General features: G+C 32.9%; 1 pseudogene; it reads left to right on the top strand.

The window, feature by feature from the left end:
* Positions 1–4374: 4374 nt before the first annotated feature.
* On the top strand, positions 4375–4505 carry LOC111720702 (annotated as a pseudogene).
* Positions 4506–11708: the final 7203 nt, after the last annotated feature.

Here is an 11708-nt window from a genome sequence, read left to right as displayed (position 1 = left end):
GAGCCAATGGGTTAAAATTATATGGATTAATATAGCAAACAAACTTGTATTCTTCAACTGTCTTGATTCCTAGACTAGTGACTATCCCCTTAACCAAAGGGTTAAAAGAACTTAACCATCTCAATTCTGGAATTTTCTATTGGAATAGCTTTCCCATCCTCATTGCTCTGACTGGTGAATATTTTATATGGTCCATGGAAATCATGTGTCAATTTAGTCCCTTGTGGCTCTTGCCATCTCTCTACCTTTCCAAATGAAAATAGTCCTCCTTAGCCATCATTCCTCTGTAGGGGCTATCTCTCCCTTTTAGATTCTCTGATGGAAGAGTGTGGCTTTGTTTTTTTGGATATGTGTCACTTAGCATCATGATTAGCACCACTTAATTTCCTTTTTCCTTCATCATTAATGTCTAAATTTGAAATTGTTGCTATGAGAAATGAAATACTTATCCATCAAAAAACTGTAAAAAAAAAACTATAATTTTTTCTCAGGTGTGCATGGGCACACTCTGAAAAGCAAAATGCTACTTTTTACATTTATGCTTCCTTTCTATACCTAACTTTATTCCAAAGTACTTTCTGACACATATATCTGATCAATTCTTACTTGTTGAGGACTGATATAACACACTTTTTAAGGTCTAAGACATGAGAGTATAACAAAAGTAAGTTCTCATCTTATTGGTTTCTATATTCCTTTTGGAATAGGGTTCTTCCTGTATGTTGAAATCCAGTTTTCTTTTCATAAGAATCAATTATATATACACTACATCCAGGGCTTGACTGAATGGCCTCTGAATTTTCTTCTAGCCTAGGTATTCTATAATTATATGAACTTATTTAAGTAGAGACTGGAAGATCATCTGCCAGTAGGACATTAGGTAAGTTTCTGAAGAAGATAGGATCATATATCTGGATTCATTTCTAAAACTCTCTATTCTACTATACCTATATTTGTCTTCTGTAATTGAGAGATCTTTATTATTTTAGTTTTGAGTTGTTCTGTTTTTGCTTGTTTCCCAGCTTTGGATGAGCAAAATGACCAAAAATTTCATTTTCTGATGAACAGATTGTTAAAATAATTACTTTTTACTAACTCTAATGTAAGGAAATGTTTGTCAATTTATCTCTCTCCCCCTCCCTCTATCTATCTATTCATCTCTCTACCTATCTACCTATATGTCTGCTTATTTTCATCTCTATGCATTTGCCTATCTCTTTATGAAATCTATATTTTATGTAATCCATCATTAATCTAATCTTTCTTTTTTGTCTATCTTTGGTCTAGATTTATGATTTTTGTTATTATTCTGAGGAACTCTTAGGATGGAAAAATCCCTACTGATATAGAATGACAACTTCTACACTATTTATTGTCTCAGAAAGTTGCCTGGGGGGCACTGAATGGTTAAGTGACATGCTCATGGTCAGTGTATTTATATGTATATTATATATAAACACATATTCTATAAGGAAAATATTTAGATAATCATCATAATTTCAAGTAGATGTTTTGGCTGTAAAAGTCAAAACAAATGCAGGGAAAGTTTCATTTAAACATTTGTACTTGATGAATGTTTAACTTTACTCTTTCCTTAGAATAAGTCTAATAACTATCACCTGTTTTCATGTCACTTTACATACAGAAAATAAAAGGAAGAGGTCACAAAAATGTGATTGGCAGAAAAGGAAAAGACCAAAACAGTTTCAGGATGAGTAATTTGAATTTAGAAGGATTTGAAATTCACAAACTTTTTTAGATTGAGAAGATTCAATATGATTTTTGACTTTAACTTGTTAAGTATTTTTCCCTCTTTATTTCCTTATTGATCAAATGATAATTTTAATATTTATATTTCTCACTTATTCACACTCAATACAACCTGTTGTTTTATGAGAGCTCTCTTATGACTTAAATACATTAGAGTCTTTTTGATGGTTTTTTTTTTTTTTTTGTGTCCTGTTATTGATCCAGGACACCTATTTAATGGATCTCAAATGAGTCTGAACTTCAATTGAGTTTAAAATACAAAGCACATTTTTACTGGTTCTAAACACAGTAAACCAATGTAAGAAAACATTCTATTTTCTGTTTTGTTTTGCAATCATTGCTCCTGTAGCATTGCCTAAGAAAAATAAATATGGATTTGTATGTCTTTCTTCCATCATTATTAAATATATTCTTCCACAAACTTTCCTACAAATGTCCTACATATAATATACTTTTACTGGTTATTGCAATTCTGTAGATGGTTGTTTTATCTAAGTTGAGAGGAAAGATATGAGATGGTAATAGAAAGGAAAGAGAGAAAAAGAAAGAGGAAGGAAGAACAAAGGAGAGACACACATAGAGAGAAACTCATTGACCAACACAGAGACAGAGATAAATAAAGAGACAGAGAGACAGATAGACACATAAAAAGACAGACACTGAGACAGACAAACACTGCACTATAGAGACAGGAAGAGAACAAAAATAGAGGAAGACACACACACAGAAGAGGGAGAGACACACACAGACAAAGACAGAGACAGAAAGAGAAACAGACAAACAAACAGATGCAGAGAGAGAAAAAGCACTACAGAGATAGGGAGAGATATAATCATAAAAATAAAAGGAGATCATATGAACTTATATGGTCACACCTCTACTTATGTAATGGAGCATTGGAGGCTTTTTTTTTTTTTATGATGATTTAAGGAGTATATTTACCATTTCAGTTGTTTAAAGCAAGAGTAACAGTACTTTTGTGGTTTTTGTTTATTTGTTTTTACTAATAACTCAGTGGGAGTTGTTACCATTCACACTACAATAAGCAGATTAGATTAGCTGGATCTGTACTTAGCTCCACTGCTCATGGTAGACTTTCTCTGCTGCTTCTTTCTTCATACAAATGGAAAACAGTAAATACAGAGTCTATTTGCTCTGCCTTTTGCCCTTTTTCTGTGAATTATGTAATAGTTTGGCTAACTGGGTAGAAAGTTACAGAGTTTGGATCCCAGGAGAGTTTCTAGTCATGTGTACCTTGTTATAACTATCAAGTCAATTGGCTTCTACAGTTAGCTAATAAAGCAGGGGTACTGTGTATCTCTCAAAAGCACTTCTCTGTCCATTCCCTGACCCCTTTCCCCCATTCCAATTAATTCCATAGAGCACTGAAAATGAATCATAATCCTTAAAAGATATTTCCTGAATTATATGTATGGATTAATTTTCAATCTACTTATAAATATTATTAGTGGATTTGAGTAAATGCTGTCATATGTTAGACAGACTATTTTCAAAATATAATTCATGCAACAAATGAAGTTTGTTGTTTCTCCTATTCTTAGTTATTTTTATTTTATACCTGAATCTCATGAAGTTACTTTAATAAACAAACTAGCCATGCCAATTCCCAGCATTTTGGTGCACAAAATAAAGGATTGTTTATTCTGCTCCTTGAAGATTTCACAAATGTGGAAGTAGAAAGGGTCAATCATTAGTCAGAGGTATTTCCCAGAATAGAATTCATGTCTTGAATACCTAGTACAGGACTGAAAAATTTGGGTGGAGGGTTTTTTTTTCCATGTACAGAATGCTAGTGGGGGGAAAGCTTTTGACCAACTTTTAAAAATTATTCTAAAATGCTTTAAAGTATAAATATGACACTGAATTTGGAATCATATTCCACTTAAAACAAATTATGCTTGTTTGGATTTTTCCAAGGATTTTAGTAATATCCTGAGAAAAAGGGTGGGCTTCTAGGTGGTATAGTAGATAGAATATCAGGCTGGGAGTTAAGAAAATTCATCTTTCTGAGTTTAAATCTGCTAGCTGTGTGATCCTGGGCATATCACTTATTCCTGTTTGCCTTACTTATATATAAAATGAGCTGGAAAATGAAATGGCAAACCACTGCACTATCTTTGTCAAGAAAACTCCAAATGAAGTCACAAAAGGTCAGATAAAACTAAAACCAATAACAATAACAATACACCCAAAATTGAACAATTATCTATTCCTTTGTTAAAGGAAAAAAGATAGAAGTTTTATTAAAAAGATACCAACTTTACCTGCTACGATAAGTTTGTACCATTTGTGAATAGGACACTCCCTGATGATGAATTGTTCTTCTTTAGAGAAAATTCTTGTAGATCTATGTCATCAAGGCTATATCATTAAGAAACATGATAATTACCTTAGGACATCAGATTTTTTTATATTTTATTGATTTATATTAGTAGAGATCCCCTAATCCAACTGAGAAAACAGGGGCCTCAAAATTACTTAACCTTGGTCAAATGACTGCAAAGAAAAGATATGGGAAAAAAACTTAAAGATTCTGAATCCCAATCCAATGTTTTACTCCCCTTTATTTCTGGAAATTTATTTAGCTTTGCACAGTGGCAATATTGTAGCCAATGAGGTTTAACAGAGGTGCAATTATTACTAATTGGAAATTGATGCACTTGTATTGCTTGAATTTATCAGCCAATCAAAAAGGATGTCTTATATATCTATCTCAAATTCTACCTCTTTCACAAAACCTTCCCTCAATACTCTATAAGAAATGGCTTCCTAGTCAAACACATTTTCCCCAATCAGTCAATAATGCATGCACTAAGCATTATGCTAAATATTAGAAATACAAGGAGAAAAATGAAATTGGAAAAAAAAATTCTAAATCATTCATTTGGCATTGTCTTTTGCTGCATGGTATTATACTCTGTTTTGTCATCAACTAGATAATAAATTCTCTGAAGTCAGGGTCAATTTTTTTTCTATTTTAGATCTCACACATTACTAAGTCAGGCAGTGAATAAACATTTACAGTCAATCTTCAACTTTTGCAGGGGCAATATAGTAAAAAACAAGAGTGTTGATGCATCGAATCTATTGGAATGAGTGGATTAGGTTACCAAAATCACTAAACATTGTAATCTTTCAGCAGAGATTGCTGAAAATAAATTTTTATGTATACAATTCTTTATAATAAAATATCACTTCTGATAACATGTACTTTTCCAAACATAGTAAACATGAAATTACAAAAATGCAGTATCCAAAATAAGATTGGTAACATGAAAAACATTTTTCTCACTAGTAATTCTCTAAAGTTTTTGTGATAACTCAGTAAAAAAATAAAACCAAATTAAAAACTCTAACCATTGCAGACAATATTCATTTTTCACAATGCAGGAAATTTACAGTACCATAGATATTGGAAATAAAATTCTTAAAACGAAAACTTTCTTTAATTTGAATCTTACCTGTCATTCTATATGATGGCAGTGTGAAGGCATTGTACCCTATGCTTTACTGCTGGAAACTTCTCTACTTTGGCTATACTCTGAAAACTAAGAGAGAAGGCCTGGACGTTGGTCCCTAATATCAGAAGACTCAGAGACTAGGGAGGTTTCAATATCATTTCTGAGATGCTATCTTTCATGGCTGATTGATGGCATTGGGTATTGTGAGGAAGAAACCAACTTGAAATACATTTCTCCTTTTGGCAAATATAATAAGTTAATTTGTTATATAATAAATAGCTACTGTTGACATTCCAGCATAAAACTGAGCAAAAATTTTCTTTTCTTACTAAGCTATATCATTGATTTTGCATGCTTATACTTAGACCCCAAAAGATTTGCACTACTCCTTGGTGGCATAAGTGCAACACAAAACTTGAGTTTTAAAGGCAACAAATGCACAGGAAACTTTTTACTCTAGAATGGTAGGTAAAAATCAAAACAAAACAAAAAACCAGTGAAACTCCTAGAAGTATACCAGCCACTTCACAAACATGTATATCATGCTTCTCCTTTTTTTTCCTTTATCATATATAGATTCAAATATGTGCAGTTGCCAACATAAAAGTGAAAGTGATATTGCTAATAAAATCATTCGATGTTTGAAGTCACAAAGGTTAACAAGATGAATATTGAGAATTGATTATATAAAGTATCAGCTATATGTCAGACGCTCTCCTAGGTGCTGGGGATGCAAAGAAAAGTAAAAGATATTCCCTGTTCTCAAGAAATTCAGTCTAATGAAGAAGCTTATAATCTAATAGGAAGCTCATAGACACTCAACAAAAACTCAGTGATGGTATTGTGTCAAGTACCATATAGCTCAAAGGAAAGAGTAAAAGCCTATATATGCACAATATCATTTAGCGCTAAGAAAACTACAAAATTTGCTTTTTGGGGGGGCCCAGGTATTTGGAAACATCTGTGAGATCATTCTTTTCAGTTTTTATTGAGATAACTGCTCATATCTCAAGATAGGATCACATCAATTTACCCTTAAGAATTAGAAAATCTTAGTACATGAAGCCATAGAGCATTAATGTAATCATAGGAAGGCATTAAAACAAAGCAATCAGGAATTGTAAATAAAGTTTGAAGTTCAATAAATATCAGTTTATTGGATAACAGATGTTGAGCTACAAGAGATATCAGGAGCAGTTCTGAATCCTTTTATTTACAAGTGAGAAAAATAATGCTCAGAGACTGACTTGTACAAAATTACAAGAATATTAACTATCAGAAGCAGAATTTGAATACAACCCCTCTTACTCAACATCACTTTTTTCCCCCTATGGTATCATGATGTCTCTCATATTGAATTATATGAATATCATGCAGAGTGGTAAATGTCAGTTATGGATTGGCAGAAAGAAAAGAGGTCATAGTTAAGCCTTTGACTAAGAGAAATTAAGGTCAAAAGCTTTAAAGAAGTAAAATCCATTTAAGGAGACTTTTGGATCATTTCTTTCAGAATCTATTAGATGCTTCATAAACTGGCATATTCTGAAAATACATTTTCTACACTATATGCTATAATGATATGCTTAATAACAACTTGTTTCAGAATCATCTGTGGAGAATGCATTACAAATATACTTTGAGAATATGTAATAATAACAATACAGTAGGTAGCTGTATCTAGCAATAATCTGACAAATACTAATGAAAGTTTGTTAAGGCAACATTGATTTAAAGAATGCAGAAAAAAGCAAGGAAATAAAAAGAGAAAGCTTGAATTTATGCAATTTATATCCATTGGAGTGTAGCTAAGCATTTATTGGTAGGGATATATGAAGCAGCCTTGTATTTTGTGTGGTTTAACTGGTGTGTGGGGGGGAGGAATTTCTCTTCACAAGTCTTTAATATTAATATTATTTTGTCCTTTAACATGCTTTGAACACTAAAATTGCATTGTATACTCTATACAGCTGTAGGCAGACAGTGTGTATAGGTATGTTCACTGCCTGATAGACTTACAAATTAAATGAGACAGGCAAAGGACCAAGAGGCAAGGTAGAAAGGGAACACGGTGATTTAATACTCAGAGAGACAGAGGTGGCAAAATGAATATAGGGTGTATGTTTTTATTCTGCCAATTTTTCTTTTAAAACATGGATTCAGTATCATTATTGTAAATGATAGGAATAGCATTGATGGTGATAAAATATTTGAATCTCCCATTGGTCATGACCATAGGAATAGATGACTTTAATAGTTCCATGTAAGAGGAAAACTTGTATTTTAGTTTTTTCAGGAAATCTATATTTATTATTTTCCAAATTACATGTAAATGATTTTTTAATTTTTGTTTTTTTTGAATTTTTAGTTCCAAATTCTCTCTCCTTTTCCCTCCTCTCCCCATTCATTGAGAAAACAAATACTTTGATATAGATTATACATATTCAAAAATGTGAAACATATTTTCATAGTAGCCATGTTGGAAAAACAAAACCAAAAACACCAGAGTCCATCCCAAATCCAAAAAAGTGAAGAAATTTTAAGAAAAGTATTCTTTGATCTATATTCAGACTGCATCAGTTCTTATTCTGGAAATTTTCAGAATTTTTCATAATAAGTCCCTTGGAATTGTCCTGGATCATTTGCAGTAATAACTAGGTTATTCACAATTGAACATTGGGCAATATTGCTGTTTCCTGTGTATTTTGTTCTCCTGGTTCAGTTCACTTTTCTTTACATCAAATTTATGTAAATCTTTCCAGGTTTTTCCTAAAAGAATCCTGCTAATCATTTTTCATAGTACAATAGTATTCCATAACTGTTGGGGTTTTTCTGGAGGCAGCCTTAGTCTCAGTTGAAATAAATAATTACTCCAAAGTTGCAGCCAGCTGGTAAAAATGCAAACGTTTATTTCTCCTTCCAAATTAGCCTGGTTAGTTGAGGCCTATCTCTCTGCCTGGCTCCAAGAGATCTTGCAGCTTTGTCCTTGGCTTCTGCCTCTGCTTTCTTCAGCCTCCAGCCAGCACCGTGTTGGAAGATGCAATGGATCTCTCTTGCCTCGAAGATAGGGCTTGTAGGCTTTTCTTCCAGAGTGTTCTGTCTCAGAGCCCTGTCGATGTTCCAGAGAAATTCTTCCTAGCTCCAAGAGCTTCCTCCATATATATCATCTCCCAAAGGTTAACCCCTCCTTCTCGAGGCAGGGATTATGGGTTATCTCCCAGAGTGCTCTCTGGTCCTAAGAACTTCAAGGGAGATGTGAATTCGGACTAAGCCCTACATGTGTGAACTCCATTGAGTACTTAGATACTTAGGAGCTCTCTAAAGGTGTGAACACAAGCATTGTTCAATCAGTTCCACTTAGTATCTTGTTTCAAGTTCTGGCCCAAAATAACTCTTTCTAAAAATTAACAACAATGTCTTAACACTTTGTAAAGATTCCAGCACATAACAATCAAACATCACAACTTCTTTAGCCATTTCCCAGTTGATAAGTGGTCTCTTAATTTCCATTTTGTTGACAATACAAACAGGACTGCTGTAAAATAGTTTTGTTTAAATTGGTTCTTTGGCCTATCCCATTAGGATACAGATTTAATAATGCTATTGCTGAATCAAAGGGTATACACAATTTTATAGCTCTTTTGCCAATTCTGGAAAGGGTGTTAAATTAGTTCACAACTCCACCAATAATGCATTCGTGTCCCAATTTTTTGCATCTCTTTCAATATTTGTCATTTTTCTTTTCTGTCATATTAGCTAATCTGAAAGCTGTGAAGTAGTACCTCAAAGTAATTTTAATTTGGATTTCCCCAATCAATAGTAATTTTTCCTATGACTATAGATAGCTTTGATTTCTAAAAGAAGAAAGTTTTGAGACACAATCAACACCCCAGTGTTTTGTGAGCATCTGCTCTATCCAGAGTGACATGTTAGGGACAATGGGGAATATGAAAATATATACAGTCCCTGCCTTCAAGTTGCAGAACAATTTAGGTGAAATCTGAAAGAGAATAGCTATATAAAAGACTGGAGTAGGAAGAAAGACCAGAAGGAACAGAGTGTCTATGTGTGCCAAGTGGGACATTTTAAAAACTGTATGTAGAAAGTAGCAATGGAAAGCCTACACTCTAAGGACAAGATGTTTAAAATTGATGAACAAGAAAAATGCAAGGATTTAAAATGGGATGAGAAGATTGGGAAAGTATTCTCATGGGGACAAGCCACTATTGCCTTCCAAAGTAAAGCAGATAATCTTTATTTCTGTGTCAATCAAGCAAGTATACTCTTTAATGCTGAATTTCCAACAACTACAAGCAACTTCCAATGTGTGTTCTATTTTATTCAGTCAGAAGTCTCTGAAGTCGATACTATCCAACAAGAACCCCTTAGGCATTCTCAGCAGGGCACACTATTTGGGATCAATTAAGGAAGAAAGGAACAAAGAGACTAAACTGGAAAGGCAAGGCGAGTACCAAGAATATCCTCCTTAAGCTTTGTGGAATTTCTATTTTGCAAGAATTGCAAGATTGTGGCTAGTGCTGCTTACAAATATCAAGCAGCTTCCAGAGAAGCAGCAAAAGAAGTTGGTAAATGGAAAGACAAGATTGCAGCAGGACTTAGTAAAATATGAGTTGATTTTGAAGCCAGGACTTTTTTTTTTTACTCAGTTGTGAAACCTTAAATCATTTATTTTAAGGGCACGCCGAGTGTTAGACTTGAAATCTGGAAGACCTAAATTCAAATCTTATCTCTGATGCTTAGTAGACTTGAAATCTGGAAGACCTAAATTCAAATCTTATCTCTGATGCTTAATAATTGTAGGATCCTAGGCAAGGCACTTAACTGCTTTCATCTTCAGTTTCCTCATCTGTAAAATGAGAACAATTAGATCATTTATCTTCCAGGATTGTTATGAGGACCAAATTAAATAACTTATGGAAAGTGTTTTGTAAAATCTATTATGTTCCATAAATGCTAGCTACATATATACATATATATTCATAATAACCTTTCTAAGTATCAGAGTCTTCATCAATAAAACAAACATGAAAGTTCTTTAGAAATATAAATTAGAGTTTTATAGTTATAAGTTGTCTTCTTTTAGGTATATTTAAGAATAATTTTAAATTTAACTTTAGCTACACATTTCCAACTATATTCTTTATAGGACAAAAATGAGGTTTAAATAAAAGGGTGGTGGGAATTATAATACCTAACATTTACATAGTGTTTTAAATTTTCAAAGCATCTTACATAATTATTCCATTTGATTGTATCAATTGATCTGTGATCAATATTATCCCAATTTTTCAAATTAGGAAATTAATTCAGTGTTGTTAATTGACTTTGCCAAGCTGATAGAACTAGTAAGCATCCAAAGAAATATTCAAATTCAAGTCTTTCTGAATTTCCAGTCCTGTCCCTGAATCACTCAGGACCTCAACTTCTCTTATGACTGATAAGAGCTTGCTCGGAAATGACTATTACTATCTTCTTAAACTCTAGTATAAGAATCTAATGCCAAACCATAACATCAATGGATGCCCCAGCTTATATCCAGGATATAAGGTAGAGCATGCCAGTATTAGACAGAAAATTATGAAGCATATGAAATCATATAATAAAATTTAAGATATACCTGATACTCATCAAGAGAAATTCGGGAAAAATATAGGATCATCTGATGGTTATCCAGCAGGACTAATCATGAGTAAAATTATGAAACATGCGAAGTTTATCTACAATTTTTTCAGTACTGTCTCTAATTCCTTTAGTCTAGCTGGTGTTTTTCTGACAAGCAGCAAGTATATTCATTTTTTCCTATAGTTATTTGAGGACCCACACTGTGATGTTCCATCTACCATAGATCTTTCTCATAAAAAAAAAACCCAGGACCCTGGAATTCTTTCAGGATCTGACTATTCCCAAGTGATACTTTTGGGAATAGTATTATTCAATACTCAAACAGATCTATGAGCTTATCACTTTGGATATTTCCTCCAATGATGTCCTTCATAATCACCTATATATGCCCATCCCCTGTGACTCTTATTCATGTCTTCTAATACTCAACTTCTTAAATTGTGGATCATAAAAACCATTCACCACCTCAAAGAGATTCTTTATGGAAAATACATAGGAACATTACTTCCAAATTTTGAAACCCACAGATCAAAGAGAAAATTTTGTAAAAAAAAAAAAAAAAAAAAAAAAAAAAAAAAGGGAAAGGAAAAAAAAATTCCAATAAGTTGGAGCTACAATTAGAATTGTACGGGACTTAGCAGCAGCCATAATATGTGAGCTCCACATTCAGTTGTAAATCCCTGTATGGGGTTATGATTTATTATTAATAAATGTTTGGGTTGAGTACCCATTTTATGTACCTATATATCTGAGGTCATATAAAAATTTCTTGGGTAAAAAGGTATCATGAATGGAAAATATTCAAGAAGCTCTGCT

The sequence above is a fragment of the Sarcophilus harrisii genome, chromosome 4, assembly GCF_902635505.1.
Source record: "Sarcophilus harrisii chromosome 4, mSarHar1.11, whole genome shotgun sequence".
Classification (NCBI taxonomy): Eukaryota; Metazoa; Chordata; class Mammalia; order Dasyuromorphia; family Dasyuridae; genus Sarcophilus; species Sarcophilus harrisii.
This window is presented reverse-complemented; position numbering and strand designations above follow the sequence as displayed.